Genomic DNA, 24,667 nt, shown 5'->3' on the forward strand with positions numbered 1-24,667 from the left:
GTGTGCCAGGAGCTCATTGTCTTATTGGACCCACATATAGACCCCATTGTTGATCTGCACCTTCCTTATTACACCCAGGTACTTAAAAAGCACCACTCACCTCTAAGGATGCTTTTTGCAATATACTCTAACGTATATTAAGAAAGCCACCATCCAGGGTTCTATGGTCAAAGGCACTTTAGGCCTCTTGGATAACTCGTGCTCTTCTCCAGTTTTTTTTAACCATTTTTATTGATATGTTACGCTGTATATCAAATTAAAGTTAACTTATCAATGCCATCACATATACACATATCTAGTAATCCCATCATGTTCTATACAGGATAAAAAGATAAAGTACAGGTGCAAGCAGTTAAAATCTTATACACCATTGTATAACACAACAACAAATAGCCAATCATGGGATGTGCTTTAAGATGTCTATCTTGAGGATGAGGTTTTAATCTAACCAGGTCTGGCGACGCAAAATCCAACCAAATATACATTTCTATCTTGGCTTTGTAAGAGAGTAGTAGGGAAGCTTGGAGAAGAACAGCAAGAAGGGGGGAACAATCACAAATAGGCCATCAGGAGCCACTCTGGGGGTCTTAGGGTACCTCCTGATGTATATGTAAGTCAAGCAATAGCACCTCCCATGATGCTGCCATAGGGTACTTGCACAGGTCCCAAACTTCTTCCCATCTCAGCGCCACCACCTCTGCACAGCCCCATTTTAGTCAAAGCAATGACCCCTCAATCATGTGTAAATCTGTACGGCCAGAGAACTGCTCTATTTTGTCAGAAATCAAGGCCCAGAATTCAAATGCTATTGGGCAGGACCAGAACTTGTGTGTCTGTCAACATCAGGGCAGTGCGCGCTCTACGGGCGACTAGAATGCAAAAACTCAGCACTTTCAAGATCATTTATGCATTGTGCTGATATGCTGTTGTTTAACCTTTTGCATTGCAGAGTTTAATCCTGAAGACTTATGTTCAAGGTGCTTATAAATACTGTTAATTTGCAATGTATTGCTGCAAGCTTTCAGAGTGTGTCAGGGTGTGGTCCCTTTCCAGGGCCTTCTAGAAGCTTTCCCTGCAGCATGCCTGGGTGTGGTTTGTGGGCTGGGCCAAGACTCTATATAAGGGAGCCAGCCCAGCTCCACGTGCTCACTATTCAGAGGTCCCGGTGCAGAGCAGCAGCAACTTCCTGAGCTCCTGTTCCGGAGGCCTACTTTGATCCTCCAGGCCTTGCCCTTTCACTTTGTTGGTGATTCTTGATCAGGGCGGTAAGACGGAGGTCGGGCCAAGCCCCCGATCCTGTTCTCGAAGGTTTTCGAGTTCTTGGGCCTAATTTGCATGATAAAACATTTTGGCTCTTGTGCGTGAGAATGTGCGCTTGGTGTTTCATGGCATTTACACGCTGATACTCGAATCGGCAAGATGCGCAATTCTTTGCTTGTGTACAACTCTTGATATTCATTGTGCGCTACCATGTTATGGCATTTACAGGGTAGCATTCGAATTGGCAAAACGCGCGATTCATTTCTTGTGCTTAATTCATGTTATTCATTGTGCGCTACTATTTCACGGCATTCACATGGTGGCATTCGAATTGGCAAGACATGCGATTCATATCTTGTGCGTAATTCATGTTATTCATTGTGCGCTACTATTTCATGGCATTCACATGGTGGCATTCGAATCGGCAAGACGCGTGATTCATTTCTTGTGCTGAATTCATGTTCTTCATTGTGCGCTACCATTTTATGGCATTCACATGGTGGCCTTCGAATCGGCAAGACGCGCAATTCATTCTTTGTGATTAATTCATGAATATTCAGTGTGCGCTACCATTTCATGGCATTTGCAAGGTAGCATTCAAATCGACAAAACGTGCGATTCATTTCTTGTGCTTAATTCATGATATTCACTGTGTGTTACCATTTCCTGGCATTTACGTGGTGACATTCGAATCGGCAAGACGCACGATTCATTTCTTGTGCTGAACTCATGTTATACATGGTGCGCTACCATTTCATGGCATTCACATGGTGGCATTCGACTCGGTAAGACGCGCAATTCATTTCTTGTGCTTAATTCATGTTATTCATTGTGCGCTACCATTTCACGGCATTCACATTGTGGCATTCGAATCGGCAAGACGCGCGATTAATTTCTTGAGCTTAATTCATGTTATTCATTGCGCGCAACCATTTCATGGCATTTACAACCTCTTGTGGAAATTCGCAATGTGCAATTCATGTTCCTGCATTCTAAGAAACTAAAGTGCTAAAATTCTAGATGTTGTATTGTGTGTGCATAATAAGTTCCTTAAGTACAATTCCTATGGTGTTATAGAATTCATTCAGAATATTTTCTTGTCCTCATGCAAAAGACTATGCTTGAATTTGAAAATGTAATTCTAGAAGGTTCTGAAGTTTCTAATCCACGTGTAACATTTCATTGAGAGGTTCATTGAACAGTTGTATTAATCCTTCTTGGTTCCTTCACAGGTAACCAGACATCTTGAGGCCTAGCTATTTAGTTCATGCTTAAGTTATCCATGTTTCCAGTATGAAAATGCTTAGAATCATAGTCTAGTAATGATTAATATGATATAATCTTGATATTGTGTGTTTTAACCTTTTGCTTTCTACAGGTCTCCTTCCCAGCTGTTCCCTACCTAATCCCCTTTTCCCCACTTGGACTCTCTTAGACTCTGTGACAATTTAATCAAAGTATTGGAGCTGTCTTGTGGTGGACGTGTTGGGAACGTGCGCAGACCCCGAGGATCTGGTGACAGTTTCATGTCAGCACATGTTTGCTGGCACCGTGGGCATGACGACATGGAACCAAACATGCATAAGAGGCAGGCTAGTGTGAGATAAGCCCTGTGTACAGTGTTACGTTGAATGTATTGAAATTTCGCATGACGTGATACTTTCCTGGGATATTCCATTACTTTCTCTGACTCTTTGCTAGTAAGTTCTCTACCCAGATCTCTCTCCCATTCTCTAGGACTTGCCGCTAAGGAACCCCGTGTAGCATGCGCAATCGCTCGAGCGAACCAGGGAGTAAGTCTGTGCCCTCCACCTATTGTGTATAGTGGATGTATCAGAGGGTGCTGATCCGGCTCTGTGTCTGTGAGTCAAAGCATCTCTACCAGTAGATGTGCATGTGCTAAAAAATGCACTACGGGAAGGTTGTATTCCTCCTGCAGCAGCCCGTAGGACTGAAACGAGCCCTATCGGAGCAATGCACCTAACATGCTTACTCATGCCTCCTGCTAAGCGTTCATCCCTGCTTTGCCCATCATACCATGAAAGGTGGATGTAGTCTGTAACAGGATTTCAGGTGAGTAATGAGGAATTCTTGGTATGAGTTTCAAACTAGGCCCAGGCAGAGCTCACGAAGTTCTACTCTGCAGAATTCTGCGGAGTTTGTTAAAAACTCCATCTAATTCTATGGAGTTCTGCAAGTGGCATAGTGCTGTCTGGCTACCAGTACCACCCTGGCTTATGCACCCAATCTCGAAAGAGCTAAGCAGGGTTGGGTGGCCCGACCCTGCTTAGCACTTTCCAGATCAGGCACAAGTCTCCACCTGACCTGCACACTTCCTTTCATCAAATGCCCTCCTTCACAAACTTGCTATAGAGGGCCAAGCACATCAACTGTCTTGCACCGGCCTTGCAATCGCATTCTCTGCACTTACACATAGCCTCAGACCGCCCTTTCTAGAGGGCCCAACACTTGTCAGCAGCAAACCAGCTCACCACCAGCAGCATTGAGAAGACGGGTTATTTTCAAGTGGAGCTCTGACTGTACGTTTCCTTTTTTCCAACCAAAGACCCCCCCCCATCATATGCAAATACAGTTCATTCCAAAAGCCAGTTCCCATGTGCACAAAGAAGAAAAAGCGAAACGAGGGAGGTCTTACCTGCCTCAAATGCTGTCTGGGTCCAGGGTCCCCGTTGCCAGCGGCCTAGCTCTCTGCCTCCCTCTCCCTCCAGCCTGCTCAGGACAGTGAAAGGAGGGAGGGCTGGATCTGGAGCTGGCGCAGGTGCGGCCCCTCAGCAGCAGCAGCTCCATGTTGTCCAGGCACAGTAACGGGCAGCCCAAATTTGGGTAACACAGCACAAGTGCAGATTGTCTGCGCTTGCGCTGTGTGGCCCAAACTCCAAACTCCAAGTGGAGCGCGGAGTGCCAAAAACTCTGTTGGTTCCTCCAGCAGAGCAGAAATCACTGCCCACCCTTATTTCAAACTACAGTTAACTCTCAAATGCTATCCACAACAATCCATTCCCCCCCATGTAGTAGTTATTCCTGTGGCAGAAAAGCACACTGTATCTCTGCTCGTGCCTGAGCAGGTGTGAGAAAACCCAGCTCCACAGTGTAGCGCCACGCCAACCAATGTGCATGCCACTGCAGCTGTGCTTCTAAATATTAGTATTCAAAATTAGGGCCACCTAATCCGCCCTTCGTGATGGGCAGTTGTACCGACCCCAGGGCTGAATATAAGGTACGGAAGGTGGATCTTGGAACACTGACCGGAAGATTTTGGAAAAAATATAGCAGGCAGGAGAGTGTCGCCATTTTGGATAAGGACACCCTGCTTTGCATCGTGAGGGGCAGTGTGAGGCCATCTGGGGCCTCACCTATGCTTTGGCCTTCGTGAGGTTGACATATATTAGATCTCTTGCTTCATGATAGATATTGATGCTCAAGTACTGGGATTTTTGGAGCTCCCACTTCAATTGGTAGCCGTCTATAGGGAAGTACTGTGGAGGGTAATGTGAACTCAAGGGAAATAAACCAGGCTTTGCCCAGCTCACCCACAGGCCAAATGCAGCCTGGAACTCTTCGTACTCTTCTCCCGGTGACACCTCTTAGGCCCTCAGCTCCCTGTGCAAGAGTTTGAGCAACTCTACATATTCTCCCTTCTAGGGGCCATATTATAGAAGTGCCCCGGTGCGCAACAAGCATTTGTGCCTGCTTTGTGCGGCCTGGGACACTTTGGTATTACAGAAGGGGCCTGCAGATGCTTGTCCGTCCCCTCCTGTAATACAGATAGCGCTGGCACACATAGAGAGCCAGCGCTATTAATAAAGGGTGTTCCATCATTTACATGGGGGTGTGCCTCTATGCAAATGAGGGAATCTCTTTGCCTCTGTTCCCATGCCGTATTACGATATGGGCACAGAGGCAAAGGCACACTGAAAGTCCACCACAAACGCCCTCGGGGGGGAGAAAATGGGCCTCATGGAACCCTCAGACATCCCCTTGCAGGCGGGTGCAGTCACTCACTGAACCCTCCTGCCATGGGATCTCTAATCCCCCGTAAAAGCGCAGGCGGAGTGCTGCCTGCACAGTGAAAAACAGAGTAGCTTTTAAACAGCTGCTATGTATTTCTCTTAAATGTGCTGCCCCGAGGACAGCACAAATTCACGGCTGCCCTAGGGGCAGCGCATTCAGTATAATACGGCGCAGGCTCCTTGTTTGAACAGGGTTCAGCTTTTGAAAGGTGTACCCTGTGCAAACAAGGAGAGTGCGCTGTATTCTATAATACGGCCCTCAAACTTTTCTTTGGTGGCCAGCTTTAAGTGCGTTCCCAGAGGCTTGGACACCCCCATACATGGAAGTTTCTAATCTTTAGCTCCTTGCTTTAAGGCCCATCGATTTTCCCTTCCACCTTTCCCTCCCCTGCATCCGCCCCACTCTCTTCTCTGTATCTTTGCTCTATACCCCATGCTGCCCTCCAGTAGCTTCTTTTGCGTCCCCTTCTGGCATACTGATCTCTGTTTACCATTCCCCTGCCCAGCACCTGACTCTCCTTTAGCCCCCTTGCTGTGTTCCTCTGTACCCACCCTGGTATCTTTTATGTACAGGCCCTTCCTCAGCCTGGTTACCCCGCTATCGAACATCTCTCTCACATCCACTCCAATTCATACCATCCTGGAGGTTTTTGCCCCATTCCCCAAGTCCTTACCTGGCACAAAGGTCAGTGACCACTCCAGAGCCTGCCACCTTGCCAGCTGTCCCCTTTTCTCCGGCACACTCTGTCTGCCATACCGTTGCTGACTGTCATCTGAATACTGCAAAACACTACGCACATTCTGATTATATTCCCCCTCTGCCTGACCTCTCCTTGCTGCCACCACCTATTCTCCTTCACATGCAACACATCAATATTGAACATCTTGGCCTCCTCCAAACTCTCCTCATCATAATCCAGCAATGTTTCCTCCATCGCCTTCATGCCCCCAACACATTTCACATCTTGAGCTCCCCTCCAATTATGATGTACGTCTCGCCCTACAAATGCATGTTGTTCTATTGTATGTTGAGGGACTGTATCCTGCCCTCCCAATCATTCTGCTGATGCAGAACACCTTGTCCTGTGCCTCACCACGCCAGATGTTGCACCAAACCCTCCTGCCAGTGACACTGATGAGGTCACCCTGGACCTTCTTTGGTCAGTGGTCGTTCGATTCAACAATTCCATCCTGCTTGCCGCACCATCCTCCACCTTCACTTCTCCGCTGGTGTATTAGAGCCACACTGTGCTTTCCCGAGTCCGTCATCTTGTCGCTTGGAGCCACCTGAAAGAAGAACATAGACCCAGTGTGCTGGTCTCTATATCTTGTGACGCTTGGGTTGCTCCCACCTCCAGTAACCAACACCACCTGCAGCGATCTTCACTCTGCACTACCTGAGACCCCCACTCCAAACGCCACACCTCTCTTGCGCTAACTGCCTGCACTTCCTTGGTCTCTGATCCTATGCTCACTACTCCTGCCCTTGCTGCCGCCCCCCTACACCGCCCTGGAATATACCTTAACAGGATTCAAGACCTCCGCTCCCACTGACTTGCGTCACCTCCAACCTGGCAGCTCCTCCTCTGATTTACCCTCACTGCCTTCCTCATTCCCCTTCAATCCACTCCAATAAAGCACCTACCAGTGCTGGGGCCAGGCCCCTGGGATCAGCCTGCTCAGGGGTTTTGCCCACTCCTGCCCCATACCCTATTTTCCCCCATGGCCTGCTGCCCCAAGACACCCTGAAACTCTCTCCTGCAGTCACTTTGTCCCACTGTACTCTCACCCTTTCTGGTACCATCTATAACTACCCCCTTTGGCCTATGGATATTGGCATCCAGCACCTCCTGTCCCATTTTGCCTTGAACCTGACTACTCCTTTACCCTCCCTCCAAGGAGGATGCAACCATCACATCTGATGGTGCCAGTGTTCCCCTACCTTTCTTCTTCTTGTTGGTATGACTCCCCATTGTGACCTGCCTCCCAACATCCTTTTGCCTGTTGCTTGACCCACCATCCACCTTCACTCATCGACTGTTTAGTAGCACCGCGCCCCACACTGCCTGCATTATTCATAGTTATACTACCCCTCCCTCTTGCATCCATCGGCCACACATTCCCGCCTCCCAAGGCCTCCTCCTCTATCAGCGGAGCCTCTATCAGCGGGGCCTCCTACAGGCTCACTCCCTCTTTGTAGATGTTCAGAGCTGGCCGCATGGGCTTCTACTCTGCTCGCATGAATTGATTTAGGGGCCACTCTCCCCACTCTCGATTGACCCCTTTTTCTCACCTTAGCCTGCTTCAATGCTGGGGCCTGATGTTGCAATGAATACGCCAGCACTCTGGCTGTGATACCCCTCAGGCACCCAGGACTAAACGACCTGCCTCTTCCAAAAGCCTAAGCCACCTTATTGTCCGCCAAACCACCTCACTATTTCTGCCTCCAACAATGAAAGCTGCTCGAAACTGCTCCTAAAAAACTGCTCCTGCCTAATACCAGCTACTGAGAAAATTGTGGCTGGTCATTAACATGGCCTCCTATCTGTACTTGGGCTACATAGTTACCCAAACTTAGCCCAACCCCGATCTCATCATTGGACTCCCCCAAACCCCCCTTCGGTCGGCTGCCCAAAAAACCCCCAGTGACATGTAGTAGAGGGCCCTTCAAGACTTATTTTTCTTCTCAGGCTAATGCCCATCCAAGAGGTAGGAAACTGTTTGCAGCATCAGATATCTGCAGCATGCGTGATGTGGGACTTTAGGTTATTTAAAACGTGGAATATATTAGCTGTTGTGGCAAGAACTGTCCAGGTAAAACATGACACCATCCTGCATGGGTTGCTGTAGTTTTTCTTTTGAGCCACTGTCTAATTACTCAAATAGGCTATAGTTTTCAGATGACCCCGATCTGAAGCGATAATGTTAGTAAGGAAAAAACCCACAAAATAATTTCCTACTGCTCTGACTCATTTCCCCAATGTGTGTCTAGTCTGATGAATTTAAAGTTGAACTTACTTTTCACACTGCAAAACCTTCATAACACCTTTGGAAGGCAGAAAACTAAATCGTAGCATATTTTATACATGGTGATTAGATAAATGCGGTTGGTGAGGGTGCCATGTTAAACAAGACAAAATGGTGTTTCATGTTATTGCTTAGCACTCGCACACACCAGCGGCGGCTTGTACCCTTTGAAAGTTGTGGGGCTAGTGACATGCCCCACAACTTAAAAAAAAAAAAAAAAACACTCTCTCCAAAACCTGAAAGTAAACTATCCCTCCCTCCAAACGACAACACCAAACACACACATACATGCATTACACACACATGCATTAAACACATGCATTAAACATTTAGGCCCATATTTTAGTGGGCCTAGGGCCTCCTTGCGCCACATTAGTGTCATTTTTATGATGCTAATGTGGCTCAATGAAGCCAAATTTGCAGCGCTATATTTACAAAGTGGCTCAATGCATGCAATGCACCACTTTGTAACTCATTGCACCACATTATACCTGCACCAGGCATATTGTATGCAAGGGGGACCGTGCCCCATTAGGCGGTCCGCAAAAATGGCGCAGTGGAATCTATGAGTTTCCACTGCGCCATTTTCTGCAGCATTTTTTAATGCCTGCACAGAGCAAGCGTTAAAAGGAGGCACTCCATTATTTATAATGGGCCTCCATGTACTTTGCAGGATTAGTGCCAATTTTTTGGGTGCTAATCCTGCAAAGTACAACAATAGCATAAAAAATGTTGACACTATTCCCCTAACGTGCGCCATGATACGCTGTATGTTTAATACGATGCACACATGGTGGCGTTAGAAGGGCACCAAGGGGCGCAAGAAAAGCGGTGCTGCATTTTGGGCCTTAAAACATATTTTAAAAACTGCACTTACCCACAAGCTGTAAGTCCTCCTCCGTGTTCTTCTGCTTTATGATAGAGGGAGAGCTTCCCTAACCAGTCTAGATGCTGCTCTCATGCTGTTAACCAGCATGCGATCAGCACCTGGATCTCATGGAGCGGACTGGCTGGACGCTCCATCAGGCCCTACTAGCCTGTGCTTGGCCTCCACCCAGATGTCTTAAAACAGCTGAGTGGAGAGCTTTAAAGTGCACAAGTCACTTTGGCCAAAGCAAAACAGCCGGCTAAAGTGTCAAGGCACTGCTCCAGTCCCAGCATGTATGTGGGTTGGTGCACGCTGTGCTGGTAAAAATTAAAATGGCAATTAATTATTTTCATTGCCATTTTATTTTCGCCTGCATGGCTCGAGAAGAAACCACGGCTGCACACACACTTCAAGTGGATGTTTTCCGATCAGCGCTAGGGGTGTAGAACTTCTACAGCAAGTATTGAATGCTCATTGATATTAAGTGTTCTATCTGCTGGGACTGTAACAAAAGTACTCATGAAAATCCCAGCGGGTATAACTACACACTTCTGGCATGTATTGCACGAGGCAGGGAATGGTGGTTGCTTTGAAAAACCAAGCATCAGCAACAGAGTGGAAGCAACATGGAGGAGGGTGAGAAGATGTTGAAGCAGCATGGGGTGTGGACAGCAAACCAAAATGTGGGGCTAAGCCAAACAAGGGTTTTGTAAAGCAACATGGAGGGCACAGGTGGTAGAATGACAGACAGAGGTGAGCAGACTAGTGAGTTACAAGAGGAGGAAAGTACATTAGTGAGGCAACAAAACATATACTCTTATGGAGTGCTTAACACAAAAGGGAAAAAAAGAAGTGCTTGAAAATAAGCCATGGAAGCTGAGATGCCAGCGATTCCAAGCAATGTTGAAGAGGCAATGCTTAATGAGAGTGACTCACATTAGATTGACATGGCAGGGCAGGAATCAGAAGCAGGCAACTGAGAGCGACAAGGAAAGCCAACCAATGGTAAGCAATGGGCAGGCTCCAAGTTCCTCTATTTTCTTGGTACACCACAATATGCCTTGCAACAGACAGCACATGCACTGTCTAGTAGCTTTGACCTAATAACCACTCTTCCTAACTTTCAGAATTCACAATTTTGGAAATAGACAATAAATATCAACAGAAACAAAAATATAGCCATAGGGACTTTCGCCGTTCTCTTTCTAGAATGGGGAGGTAGCGGGCTGATAATTTCCAAATTTACCATCAAATTATTTTCACATAAAATAGTAATCCCACTACTACCAATCACTGTAGGTTTGTAACACACAAGTCTCTGAAGGAGTTTATCATGAGCTGCCAATATGTTTTCCAAAATGTGTCCAAATGTTTCAATATCCACTCCGAAGTTAAAAACCCCGGCATCTCAAATTTCTCTATGGATCTCACTCATGGTGATTGAGATATCTGGTTCACATGCATACAGTTTGACATAATACCAGCAAATCTCTCATGTAGATCAATTCATTGGCAGACTGCATTTCAGACCTAGTGGGTAGGGATCCATGGATCATCAGAAGACATAAATATTTTGACAAGCAGTTATAGAACTCCTAAAAACATACATTTTTTGTCTCAAACAGATGGTGTCAGAGTGGATTCTCTTGGAAAAGTTTGGAGTTAAAAACATGTAGTAAAAAAATTGCAGTCAGACTTCCAGTCAAACAAAATACTTGATAACTAGGCTGGGGCCCAAGGCCCTAACTATGTAGCAGTATGAATATGAATACTTAAAAATTAAACAATAGACACGCAGATATTAGATGGGAAGGTTAACAAAATGCTAGAATTATGCCTGAAGTAGAATGGATAGTCAACAAGTTGAGTATCCTGTATCCCTATAAGGCCACATCAGCTGAATAAATCCTTCTAGAATACAAGAATTACAAAAATTGCTGAACAGTGAAGGTGTTACTTCGGACTTACCTATAGACCAGGCACGCTGAAAAATGATTGGTGAATCTTGTATCAGGTCTGAGAAGATGTAAAAAGGATAACATTAAAATGCAATAAAAAAAATCACTAGTCCACAAGATATTATTCACGAAGTTCACTTGTTTCCATTTAATGGCAGATATGTGAACCGAGCGTATGAATATTGAAATCCACAGAAAGATCGACCTAAGTGAAATGGAAAACAATGTGGACTGACCATGCACTTTGTAGAAGATTCACACCACTTAAAAAAGCTGATCATCTGGAACGCAGTCCAACAGATTATGGAGTTTAACATGTGGAATTGGGAATTAAAAAGATGGTGACTTCCACCAGATGTACAGCCACATAGATGTGTGCCAAGGCAGAACTTGCTGCAAGATGATTCTTCAAAGAATGAGCAGAGCCATGCAAATGTATTTAGGTTTCAATTACTTTTTACTGAATATGCAATACAAGGGTGGACATTACCATCATAACATATCAGCCGCAACAGAGATTTCTAACGTCATCAAACTACATTCCAAACTCTACCACAACCTGTGACTTAAAGAATCCTAAATACATAGAGATCCCACCTGGGACATGAGGCAGACCCCCTTTCAGCCCCTAAGGAATAGTGGGGCCCCAACCTACAGGATGTACCCATCCAGCCCCAGACCAATAAATATCTGTAAGATATGGGAGGCTCAGGAGGCCCTCTTCAAACTCTTCAGGGGGAACATCATTTTGTGTTACACTACTGAATCCTGGCTCTGATTCAACTCAGGTACTTACAATTCTTTTAATATAATCTCCAATCCCAGTTTAATTGCACTAAAGCAAAATCATAGAGGCTTAAGAGAGTTTAAGATGCAGAGGGATAGGATTGCGGACAGAGCAAGGAAGAAAAACAATTGCACAGAAAACCTGAGCATCCCCACTCTTTTTCCCCAAGAAGCACCACCCCAATAACATTAGGTCAGGAGACAACCTCACCCTTACCAAGATAAAGCCTCCCTAGCCCTTTGAAGGCCTTCAAGAGTATCCCTGTCACATTACAAAAAAAACCTTAGCTGCATCACTCTGTAAAAAAACAAAGTTCCTTCCCATATAGTTCTGTCTGAATTACAGTGGTGTTGTAGCATTTTCATCCTTCGCAGGAATCAATGCTCATCGAAGTTGATGAATCTTTGGACCCAGTTAGTAGTGTGGTAAAACCATCAACAAAATGTCAATACAGGCCTAATTAATTTAAACACCATGACCAATGTGGCCACTGAAGAAAAACTCCAATCGGAAATAGAATTAAGGGATTGATTCCAAATTTAAGCTTAAAGTCATGTAGGCTATTCGCAAAACCAAATTATAAAGATGCATAGTCACCAAAGTCTGCCCAGGGCAACGAAATAAGTTCAAGCGAACTAGCATTAACAAAACTAAGCATTCAAGAAGAACAATACACACTATTAGAAGAAATATCTAAGATACTGAATTCAGAGATTGTTCAGGATTAGCAATCATCAACCAATTGAAATTCAGCTGTCATAATTTAGGCTGGGCAGTTAGAAACCCTGCAACTAACCAAATCAGGAAAATACATGTGTGGAGAGAAACACATGTGGGCAAATTGCAAAAAGCATAAAAAAGGTAATTTGGAAAAAGATAATCTTGGACAGTATGCTGTTTACTAAGGTGAGCAAAAGATAGGTAAAAAAAGAAAGTGTCAGTATATCAGAAGCTCAAACGAGAGTCTTCTGAAGGGGATTTTGGAAAGATTTCTAAGTCTCAAAGGGCATCTCAAGGGGCAAACGCAGAGAGGAAGATACCTCTCCAAGGGGCACAGCATTCAAGGACTCTACATTAGCAAAGCATTTGTAATCAGCAAGGTGTCTGGAAGCATCAGGGAACTTCTGGAAACTGCTAGGACCTGCCCCAGTCCAACACAGCACTGCTATATCAAAAATCATAGAACATTCTGATTCTCCAAAGGTGTCAGTCTATGTCACATTGAAGGGGCATCATCCAATAATAATCAATCACACGACTCAAAGTTGAAACAGTTCAATATTTTTCAGAGACTGTCATGGGAACATCTTCCATCTGTGTGACTCCATGCAAGTCTGAAACAATTGTATACATTGTCAGTCCATGTTCCACAATGTTCTTTTTCCAAGGGCACAATGCTGCATTCTCTCTAGCTTAAACAATAAGGTCTATTAACAATTTCTAGTTTTCTCATGGGAAAACAGTCTGAAAGAAAACTCATGTTATGAAATTAAATCAGCATTTCCTGCACATTCATAAAATACAAGCTTCAAAAGGCCTCACTCATGCTAACACAAAAGAATCATAACTGCATTCAATACGTTTTAATAAAACAGAAATAATATGCAAACTTATGAATTCAACATTATTAATACTGGTTAGACCTGGCAGCTCCTGGCGTGGTTGGGTGTGAATGTGGCGTGGGTGTGTGTCTGTGTCAGGGCAAGGAAGAGACAGTATCTTGGGCACTACAAAGACTTTCCTTTGAAGTTAGCCTACTTCAAAGGCAGAATGAGTATTAATAGTGGACCCAGAACCCCAGACTTTCAGATTACTTCTAGATCAAGAGGACTCTCTGCCAAGGAGAAGAGCTTGTTGCTTGAGGAGGACCTGCCACTCTGCCTGTTGCTTTGCTGTGCTGTCCTGCTGCTGCTACTGCTTCTGTCTGAAGAGGGAAAGTACTGAACTCTGCTTTTTAAAATCCTTTCTGAAATCCTGCTTGTGAAGTTTCTCCAAGGGCTTGGACTGGGCTTGCCTCTTGTGAAGTCTCAGGGACATCAAAGTCTTCATCTGCCAGTGCTTGGGCTCTTCTGGTGAGAGTCCTGATTCGCTCAGTGGTGCCAAAGCCAGCCCTGGGCCCTTAGAAGTGGAAGCTGGTAACCTGCGAGGGAAAATCCATGCAGCACTATGTGTGCGGCTGAAAATTTGACGCAGAGCCTGCCTCATGGCTGGAGAACCGACGCATCGCCTGTTCTCAAAATGGACCCTTCCCACAGCGCGTTGAAATTTTCCACGCAACGACCCTGGGCTTCAAAATCTTCAACATCACCACACAGACCTTAGGCTGCTTGTCCGGAAATTGACACATGTCTTCCGTGCATGCAAAGAATGAACGCATTGCTTACCCGGCAGAGAAAGAATTGATACAAGATCTCACTTGCAAATAAGGAATCAACGAAACGCTTGCTTTTCCAGAGCATGCTCGCCTTTGCGACTTTACTTACCACGGACTTTGTGGTAAAACACTGGATCCATTGATTTCTACAGATTAAGACTGTTTTTACTTTAAAAAAATAATATCTTTGCTTGTGTATGATGGATTTTTTGTCATTTCGGTCTTGTTTGATTTAGATAAATATTGGTTATTTTTCTGAACTAGTGTGGTGTCCTTTTGTGGTGTTTTCACTGTATTACTGTGTGTATTTGTACAAATACTTCACACATTGCCTCTGAGATACGCCAGACTGCTTGTGCCAAGCTACCAAGGGGGTGAGCAGGGGTTATCTAAGCTGTGTATCTCCTTTACCCTGACTAGAGGGAGGGTCTCTACTAGGACAGGGTGAAAACGGACTGCCAACTAGAGAACCCATTTCTAACAAAACTTCATTAATATGAATAGTACTTTTCATTTCAAATGATAAAGCTTTGTTAATGCTTTTCATTAGATGTGACAGGGAAGTACTTTTCTCTCATTTTTGCACGTCTTCCTAATTCATTAGTCTCTAGTAATTCAATATCATTTCAATATGCACTGTTAGTCTAGAATCTAAATTACATTATAACATCAGTTTTACTCCTCTAACATAACATTTAACTCTAATACCACCTAAGTAGAACTCTGGAGTACAAGCAAATGCACACTTGAATTGCGTGTCTGTGCAGCTTCTAGTTTAACTGTTAATATTGTGATTAACATAAGCCATAAACTGTCACATTCTGATGACTTTTGTGACAGGAGGGGCTCTACTAAAATGTAGACTACATCACTGGAAATACCTTGGTGCCTCAATGACTCTGGTTCATAAAGCATTCCGGGTTTTCAGAATTGCCCATTTCCACACCAAGGTGCCTGACACACATCAGAAAAAGAAGAAGTTGCCAGTTCTCATACACTACAGTTTTGCAATATATAGTCTCCTCGCTCTTTTAAAAGTTCACAATAATTATTACTGCGCCTTCAGCATGGACCATCTCCTCCTGCTTTCTGACAGTCTGCTATATGCCTTTCACCATTAGCATCCACAGTCAGTTCCTTTAAAGCCTCCAATATTGAAACCAAGGCACCTTCATCCACTGTTGAGGGGATTCCCTACACACATAGGAGCATATTTACAACCCCGTAGCTCCACTGTAGCGTCACTGTTTGTGACGCTCCACTGGCTCTGTGCCGTATTTACAAGGCAGCGTTAAGCCACCTTTTGTGGCTTAATGCCACCTTGTAAATATGGGCCCCCTCAAAACAGTTTTCTGTGGCAGAGAGGAGTGCAATGGGTGTTGCTGTGGGCATACCCACTCAACAACCATTGCATTTTGATGCTGCCCCGGATTTACAAGAAATCGTAACTCTGTGGCAGCGCCAAAAACTAACACCACTCCAGGGGTAGCATTAGCATGGCACAATAAGGAGAAATTCTTTTATTTCTCCTCGCTTTTTTGCTCTTTCTATGTGTGCTGCATTTTGCAGCACACAAAGAAAGAGCAAGTCAGCATTAAAGATTGTTTTTGGGCAGGAAGGTGTCTGTTCTTGCACAAAAACAATCTCCCTCACAACTGAGCCATCATTGCACCACGGCGCAAGAGTTGCTTCATTGGCGCATGGAAACTAGTTTAGTGCCAGCGCATTGGGAAACACAAGGAGGTGGCGTATTTTGGTAAATACATCGTATACCTGCATTTCAGAAGTGACGCAGAGTGGCGCTGACAATTTTGGCGCAGTGGCCGCACTGCGCCACTTCTAGTAAATATGTTCCATATAGTTCATCACTTTACTGATGTTTTCCAGTTGTACAAGGCCAGTAATGACACTCTCTGTGTACTTCATCAATTCCAATAGCACAATTTCCGTAGATTGTGTCTCAAGCTTGTAAATGATGGCAAACGACACTGATGAAACTTGCGCCACCTGAGACAGATATTACCAGGACCTTCATCTTCTCCTCTACTGCATGAATCACAGCTTCAGTCTTTCTGAACCTATGTTCAAATGTGTCATATAGTACACTGCTGGGAAATGCCCCCTCCACCCTTGAGAGGTCTTTATTCTCCAGGAGCATCTCGTTTCTGCTTTTGCTGTTTGCCCTCCCTGTCGCTCTGGAAGCAAAAAATCTTCCCTCTCTTCCTTTTTGTTTTCCGTTATGTTGATAAGGCCCTGGTTAGTCCACTGTTTACCACAAAGAAACATTTATTGCCACAAGAATTAAGGTAATGGTTATTCACTGCTATCTCCTCAGTGAATAGATATGTGCTTCTCCATAGTTCCACAAAAGAGCAAGGGTCCCTGGACCACGCTGGTGGCGGGAGCTGATTCTGATGACCCCTGCTGTTGAACGGACTTTCACCCAATGCTAAATTTGAGCCTGTGGTTTCCGGTGGGGGGGGGAACCAGCACTTATATGCAACCACAGTTTAATTGCAATAATAAGGAAGCAAAGAGACATATCTAAATGGACAATTAACTTTCCTGTATTTCTAGGGATATTTACATTAATGTAGGAGTGATGATGGTTTGTCTTTACACATGTAAACTGTTTTGTTTTGTTGTCTTTCTTGTACCAGAGATCTACAAATATGATGGCTTGTCAAGAGAAGCATATACAGACTTTTGCAATTAATTAATTAAAGAAACAGATAATTAGTTGAATCTTAAACCCAGTGGATGCATTATTTGCAGTATGAATATTTGCTGAATTAGTCCTACGTTATACGCTTTTCTTGTTTTGACTATTCAAAGTTTGCTCATCACTGCCAATTGTCGAATTAGCACACCACAAGCAATTTACAACACCAGCAGTTTGCACACCACTTTCAATGTCAGTTGTGCTCACCTAACATTGAAAGCCATGCAACCATTATACTAGCAGCCAGAAATGATGGTACATGGGAACAGTCACCTTCCCTTTCTAGCGTTATGGCCTGACATAGGGCTAGACAGCAAAAACAAAAGCAGTCCTGGCAACAGTGCTCAAAGCTGCCCCATTTCCTTTGTTTCCTCGCACAATCTTTCTCCTTTAATTATTCCGTTCTCACTTTCTCTCTCTCTCTCTCTTCGCCTTCTCCCACTTTTCTCCCTCTCTGCTTGCTTTCTCTCTACCTCCCACCTCCCTCCAACTCTTTCGCTCCCTCTTGAAGCTTCCCCATGCTTGCTGCAGTTAACCTACAGAAGAGCCGTGGCTGTCCACATGGGTGAAGGGGCCATGCCCCCTCACCTTTTTCTTGAGAAGAAGAGTGTCCTTCAGACTGAGCAAAGGTCTGCCTGCCAGCGCTCTTCTTGTTCAGCTCAGGCAGCCAGGAGCTAGAGGCACTAAATGCACAGGCTCCTACCTTCCTGAGCTGACATGGTCCTCCCCCTCATAATGATGGGGGGCGTAATCAATTGCCTCTGACCTGGGCTCTTCAGTTTTAAGCCGTGAAGTGCCTAGGGCCGAATGCCAATCACTGTCACCTCATCACAGAGTGGGATTGGGTCAGCAATTCTCCCTGACCCCATCCTACTCTGTGACAAGTGCTTGGGGGGGCAAAACTTCCATCAGTGGGCCAAGTTAAAGCCCAAAGCCAAAAGCACTGTGAGGGGCCAGGTAATATATTTATCTTAATTCTACTGTATTAAGGTAAATGCATATCCCAGAAAATGTAGTCAACTTAATGTGACCCGCATCAAGGTAAATACGTACCTGGACTCCTGACTGTGCACTTTAAAGCACCTTCACCGTAGGGGAGTCTGTGTGCCGCTCCTGGTGTTCCAGTGGACAGAAGCTAGTCACAAGCTCCCATCCTGTGAACTTTGTTTTGAAAAGCATTATCAGTGGCTGGCCAGGGTAGTTAATAATTAACTAATGTCATTGCCATTAGATAAATACATTGTCTAGTTCCTGATAGGGATAGAAAGTGCAAGAATTCCTCGTTCTAATCATTTTCACTGTTTTGCAGAGCATATCACCTAGGTTTCACCTTTTCTCACTCTGTGCCATGTGGATATGAGAACGGTGCAAACAACAGAATTTCCATAGATTCACATTTGCCTATTATGTTTTGAAAAAAATATTTTGCCCTCCCTTAATCAATAAAAGAGAGCAATGTTTGGCTTAATCAGTGATGCTTGTTGGTTTCAGAGAAAGAAACATGAAACGTGAGAGGTGCATTGTTGCCTTTCACAATAGTGTTCTGTTTTTTTAAAGGAACTAACATGTATATGATGAATGTTGGGTTTTGGGTGAGACAGGATTGACTTAAAGTAGAATATTTAAGTCATGTAAGTTGTAATTTGAGTTTTAAGCCTAAACAAAGTCATATTAAAGCTGTGGTTGAAGCTCCAAAGTCGGCTGTAGTCCATATAGTGTTGTGAACACATTTGTCATCCTTGCAGGAATCAAATGCACAACAAGATTGACTCATCTTTTGACCCAGTAAGTTGTGTGGTGAACCATAAACAATTACTTCTCATCACCCCAATAATTTAGACACCCTGACCAATGTGGCCACAGAATGAATACTCCAATCAGACACATAGTTCAAAGGTTTATTACAAACCCAAGCTCAAAGATATGTAGACTATGAGCAAAACCAAGTTATAAAGCTACACAGTCACCAAGGGTTGCTCAAGGCGACAAAATAAGTTCAGGCGTACTAACTCTGACAAAACTAAGCGCTCAAGAAGGTTGATCCAGAAAGTCAATAGAAATATCTGAGACACAGAAATCATGCGGTGCTGAGATTGCACAATTGTTTCGTCAATTCAAATTCAATCAATTAATAATCATTGGCTGGGCACAGGTCAGCCCTACAGCTAACCAACTTAGGGGCATACATGTGTGGTGAGTAACACATGTGGGCAAAGTACAAAAATAGAAAAGGGCAAAATAATTTGGAAAATAGAATAACTCAGGCTACAGGGCACTAACTAAAATAAAAATAAAAAATAAGTGTCAGCATGGTGGAGATTCTAACCTAAAAAGGGCATTTCAAGGGGCAAGGGCAAATGGCAGAGAGGAAAATAACTCTCCAAGGGATACAGCATTCAAGCAATCTTCATCAGCAAAGTATCTGGTCAGCATCAGGGAAGTCTCTCTCTCTGACCAAGACAGGACGAGGGCTGCTCTTCATCTGCACCTGAACAAAGTTTGATCTGCAAATGATATATCAATCCACATCAAATGTTCCCATTGGCTTCCAGGATAAGTTCATATTACGAAAAATTAGCAAACTTTAGGTTGCACAGTCCGACAATTTCCCAGGTCTGTCATGAGAACGTCTCCTTTTAAGTGTGGCTCCAATGGGCTTGCAAAAAAAATATGCCATGGTCCTGCATTATATTAGGGGTGGCCAGTGGACTCCGCTCGCAGAGTTTGCAGAGTTTTTCCCACTGCAAGCTCCGCTTAGAGTGCGGAGTCTTGAAAAACTCCACGGAAATTCTTACTCAAGACCACCACCCGGCGAGATTTCTCAACATGGGCAGTCGCAGATGAATGTGACAGCTCGCATTGAGAAACCTTCCTTTCGTGTTGAGGAAGCTGGTGCTCGAGTAGAAAATCTACTCAAGTGGCATAAAAGAAGCAGAGCCCTCTTGTGATGCATGGGGAGCTGCTTGCATTGATTTTTTAGTGCAGGACAAACACCCGGCGCTACAAATAAGTGCGAACGGCATGACCTAACACACTCTGACACTTGCAGAACTCAGCGTAACGTGGTGTTTTTTGGCCACCCAGGCCTGCATTATATCCAATTCAAGGCCAAATGACTACCATTCTTCTGCGGTTAAATAATAGACTTTTTACAAGTAGAGATTTGCTTGTCATGGGAAAGAAATCTGAAAGAAGGCTTCACGTTATGAAAAAACACAATTCAGCACCTTTACAAGAATGAAGAGTGTGAAATACAAGCTCTATAAGCCTTAGTTATGCTAACGCAAGAAAATATAAAATGCATTTAAAAAGTACTTGTTAATATAACTCACAAAATATGCAAACTTATAATATATATCATTACTAATATTTCATCAGTATAAGTAAACATTTCATTTAAAATTGTAAAATCTTTGTTATTGCATTACATTGAGTAAAACAGATAAGTGCATTTTCTCACTTGCATATATTTTATGTCATTAACCTTTCACTAAACATTAGAAATGCAAATTAGTTTTGACATTGGCTATTAGTTTAGACTCTAAATTACATTTTAACATCAACTTTAACATTCTAGCATATGTGTTAATTAGAACAGCACCTATGTCGAACTGTGAAATACAAGCAAATGGCACATTTAAAATGTGTGTCGGTGCAGATTTCTACCTTAGTTTTTCCCTCCTGCACATTCATAAAATTAAACTTGGCACATTCTTCTGACTTTAGTGACAGGAGGAACAGAGCTAAAATGTATGTTCTATCAGTGTCATTCTTGGAACTCACAGAGCATTAGCCCAAGTTTGTTGAAGGGCATGATATTAAAGTAGAATCTTTGGGGAAACTGTTAAATGCGATGTTTGAGTAGGGAGAAAAGCATAAAGTAGCACCTAACTCTCTTAAAGTAGCACTTAATTTATGCTCTTTGCTTGAGGGTGCATTGATTTAGAAGTGTGTGTGGTTGTCATTAATACCAATAATTGTAGAATTGGTTCCTTTTTTGATGTAGCGAGATAGATGTTAAAGAGTGGGTGGTCACTAATAACTCAAGGATATTCGCTGGACGCAGAGCATAACTATTGTGCTATAGTAAGAAATCTTACAGGGGTTCTCTTGCATATTTGAGCAGTACAAAATGTTCTTGTGTGGAATGAAATTTGTTCTAAGAACTGATCAGAACACTTTGGGGAATATGTCACCTTTTTTGGGTGGTGTCACTGGTAGGCTGATGAGATTAGCTACGAAATTCAGAAATTCCAGTTTTGATGGAACATGGAAGAGTAATAAGCATGCTGTTAGTATGTCACATTTGCTTTTAGGTAGCAGCGATGAGCACATGTTTGAGGAAGAACATAAAGTTGCTTACAGTATCATTGCTGTGCAGAGAAGCGCAAAGTCCCTGATGAATTGGCGGGAAAGGAGTAGGTAAATTTACCAATAACATTAAGAATGGTTGTGTTGAATGCAACTTACAGGGCCAGTTGAAGATGTTTTTTGGAACATTCAGGAATTATTGTAATTAATGGAAAAAAATCCCTGCAACTTGATGGATTATATTCCTACTAAATTGCCTGCTTGACCTTGGAGAACCCGGGTCCTGCATCATTTTGAGATAATTTTTGCAAGAGTTTATTTTTCTAATATCCTTGAATCTGTACCTTACCCCATGTCACAGGCCGTTCTTTTTCACAGTAGTAAAATTTGAAAACTTCAGGTTCGGAATTTACCTGGTGTGAGCAATAGCATCTATTTAGATTTTCACTTACAGAAGTTGCAAGTTGGGGAATGTCAGCTGTAACGAAAGATCCGGGTAAAATATTTCAAGCTGCCATTACAAGTCCTCATCACCTTCATTCGAACAATGTCCATTACAGGCTTCTAGACTTTGTAACAGTGAACCTAGAATGGGCACCATTGAAATGAATGCGATGAGGACTTTAAAAATACAAAGTTGCCTTTACAAGTCTTAATGGGCTTAGAATAATCGGGTTTGAAAACTCCATACAGGATAATTCTAGCCCAGTTACACCAAGCCTGTGACTAAAGCTGCAGGGCAACAGCTGCAGACAGTGGTATTGGCCAGGCAATGCCCACTCCTTTAGCAGTCTAGAAGGAGCAGACAGTGCTCCTCCCACCCAGACACAAGCGTGCCCTGGAACCCCCCTCCACCCACATCCCTCATTGGCACTCCAGCTGACACTCTATGTCTGCTCAGACCAGGAGAAAATGTCAGCCATTTTTCACCAAAATGTTGATACACTGCCCAGTAAGGCAACCAGTACGTCCAGATCAAAGCAGCTGTTAGCATTTCAGGACAAAAAAATCATAATTGCAAGGCTTTGGTGCGCACAAGCCTGAAAACAATTTTAATTTCGGCTCCTGGTATCCCCACATCAAAGCTGTCCACCTCGTAATGAACACCTACATGGGGTATAACGTACAGATTTTGGTGCTTTCTGCATCCAAATTGGCGTGTACTGGTAGACACCGGCCTTCCCCATGATAAATATTGACAGAATTGACTTGCTGAAATTTATGATGGAGAACAGATTTTATTGCATATAGTAAGTACCAGGTGTGGAAATCACTGCAGTTCCAGGAGAGGGTTGAAACAAGTTCATTTTTCCGTTAAATGAATGAGAGAGAAAACAAATCTGCTGCAGAAATAAGCTTAAACTCAAGATTTACAACTTTGAATATTCGAGGAGATGACTCCATGTTTCTCATCTCCAAATCATTAAAATGAGGACTAATTTGTTTGATAAGCTAACACCTGCTGTTAACTACTTTAAGATAATTGACCTAAATGGGAAAGCATTGTGAATTTAATTTACTAAATCGGCAAATTAAATTACGATGGCAGATATAAAGAAATGTATACTAGTTAATAATTAATTTATTGGATGTAATTAAAAACAAATATGATACACGGGAAGAAATTCAAAGCTTCAGGCTTCGAGAAACAGTCAGTACTTACAATACACTTGCTCTATAATTGAAAGTTGTCTTGTGAAATACATTAAACTTTGAGTGGATAGTAAAAATTAAGCTGCAGTTTACATGTTCTAGTGGTAGGATGCAGTGATTAAATGGAAATATCTAAGTGCCGGTACTCCTTGTCCCAGAGTACCTGTTTGCTGCTGAGCAATGTCAGAACTCTCTCATGAAAAACATTAGAGCAGTGCTGCGTACTATTACTCCCAAATAAAGAAGTTCAGATACTGAGTACATGATAGTACCTGCCCATTTAAAACGCTATGAGTACTATTCCTAACGTGGTTAAAATGCCTGTGGTAGAGATATGTGCCTACCTGTGTGCAAGTGTGTTAATGTGTCTATTGAAAGAACTGCTTATGCCAAAAAAAGTGCAGCATCGTGGGCAGTCTTCAAAGATATTGAAGTAGGCCAGTAGATAGTAAAAGGAAGATGAATCTGCACTACTATTCACACATCAGAGCCTATTTAAATATATGAGTGGCTGACAGTCTCTATGTGTTATCCCTGGAGGCAGACTGATTCCACACAATTGCATACTATGCAGTAGGGGCTGGTGCGCTTTGAAAGTGGTGTGGCAAAACATTTTAGATAGGAGTGTAATGTGCGAGCAAGCCCAGTGAGCGAGCACGAACTGAGAACGAAGGAGGTTCTCTCCCCACGCAAATATTTTGAAAAAAAAATGGATTCAATTGGTGGATTTTACAACATACATTTGTAATACTGCACTACCCGGAGGCTCCCGCCGACTGCAAAATCCTTCTCCCTCGACAGTCCCTCCTTCAGTGTCTGTCCCAATCCCTCTAATAATAACATCATCTCAGATCTCTCTTTATATTAAAGTCACCATCCTGGCCAAAGTGGCACCAGAACGCAACTAAGTTGATGCTCCACACAAGTCCCCCCATCAATTGATCAGATCTGAAAACTCCATGTGGGGCTAATTCAAGCAATCCATTGACGATTCATTCGGGCCACAGCACACTCTTGTGACAGTGAGGGAGAACACCAATCACTCTGGGGTGACCCGATGACTGTGGGTGCCATACCACTCCCTGTTGTAAACCCTTGCTCCTTCGGTGTGTTACATATTGAGGCCTGATGTAACATCAAAGCATGAGACATTCTCAACTACATCTATCTCCATGGACAGTGCATCAGAGTTCTTTTGGTTTGCGGTGCTCCACCACAGAAGATTCTTCATTCATTTTTACTTCACCTAGCCCCTTATTCAGTAATTTGTTCAACAATCCTTACAACACAAACATCAACAAGGCACGCTCCAGTCCCTTCATGTCAGCTATCATACTGTACAAAGAGAATGTGTATGTGACAATGCACTCCTTTGAAAATCAAACTAATAATCATGATTTACCAGTCTATTTGTGCGTGGAAGGGTATCACCTTCTCATCGTCTGTGTGAATTATCCAAAATTGTAGCCCGTCACTCTAAGAATGGCGTCCCCTTGACGCACCACTGTGGTGCCTCACAGCGATTGATCCTTGATTTTTAAAACTGCCCTTCGTTCATTTACTCATAAGTGTATCCAGTCATCTCGTGCATAAACGACAATCAGACACTGTAAGTTGAATTCTCAAAGACTAACGTTTCATGCTCAGCCAGCAGTCAACCCAAAGAGGTAGACCAT

General features: G+C 43.5%; 1 long non-coding RNA gene across 3 annotated transcripts in view; it reads right to left on the bottom strand.

Annotated features, from left to right (window-relative positions):
• LOC138259309 (uncharacterized) overlaps window positions 1-24,667 on the bottom strand; it is a 1,077,686-nt gene that overhangs the window by 40,997 nt on the left and 1,012,022 nt on the right. For all 3 annotated transcript variants that reach the window (XR_011198704.1, XR_011198706.1, XR_011198705.1), the window contains exon 3: window positions 11,155-11,202. This is a non-coding gene — a long non-coding RNA (uncharacterized lncRNA). The remainder of the gene's footprint in view (window positions 1-11,154; window positions 11,203-24,667) is intronic.

Source organism: Pleurodeles waltl, chromosome 9, assembly GCF_031143425.1.
Source record: "Pleurodeles waltl isolate 20211129_DDA chromosome 9, aPleWal1.hap1.20221129, whole genome shotgun sequence".
NCBI classification, from domain to species: domain Eukaryota; kingdom Metazoa; phylum Chordata; class Amphibia; order Caudata; family Salamandridae; genus Pleurodeles; species Pleurodeles waltl.